We start from the raw sequence: 946 nt of genomic DNA on the forward strand, positions 1-946 counted from the left end.
GCACGGGGGTGGAGTGGGACCTTGGCCAGGCGCTGGCTGAGCTGGCAGCCCCTGGCTGTGGGGCTGAGGGGGCTGAGGGGGGGGAAGGTCCAAGGACCACCCCCCACCCCCCCCCGGCCCTGTCCTTGTACCCTGCACCCCCATGGCAACACTTCAGGTGCTTTAGGGAAAGCTGGGACCCGGGAAGCTGTGCTCACCCCATGGTACCCCTTTGGATATGAATTTGGATATGACGACAGGATGTACTAAAGGTAATGCACCTGCAGCTGCATCCAGGATGGGCTGGGTGCGGGATTGGACATGCTCCCCCTGCCTCCATCACCACTCCCCTGGGACTGGTCTGTGCTGTGTGGGGACCAGAATGTTTCTCCAGGACACTGCAGCTATGGGGTGCCCTGGACGTGCCGGGCCACTGGGCTAACAGGCAGGAGGTCTCAGTGGCTGGCACCAGTGGGCTCCATTTCAGGGCAGGATCTGGACCCGAGGACCAGCTCCTCTGCCCCGGTGCCTGGCATCCCCATCTGGGCAGGGTATGACGGATGTCGGGTGGACACCTGAAGCCACAAGGGACCTGGCACCTTGGGGCCCCTTTTGGAGCAGCCCGGCTGGGTTTTGTCCCGCTGTCAGTCCCATACCGGGGCTGGGCCAGCCTGGGGACACGGCAGTTGCCACCTGCTCACACCCAAGCTGTAATCCACAGACAGGAGGTGAGCAGCTGGCGGAGCCTCCCTGACCTTCAGGTGGGATTAATCCCCATGGGAACAGTGGGGAGCAGGCAGATGAGGCCGTGGCTCCCCCGCAGCTCCTGGGGACTGAGCAAGGCTGGCAGAGCCAGGGGACAGAGTGTGCCCCTGCACCAGGGGCAGCCCGCAGCCAGGGCTGGGCAAGGGGCCACGCAGGGCAGGTCCTGGATGGGTGGCAGGGGGTCAAGCACATGCCCCTGGGA

Source organism: Egretta garzetta, unplaced genomic scaffold (genome assembly GCF_000687185.1).
Source record: "Egretta garzetta isolate BGI_Z169 unplaced genomic scaffold, ASM68718v1 scaffold219, whole genome shotgun sequence".
NCBI classification, from domain to species: Eukaryota; Metazoa; Chordata; class Aves; order Pelecaniformes; family Ardeidae; genus Egretta; species Egretta garzetta.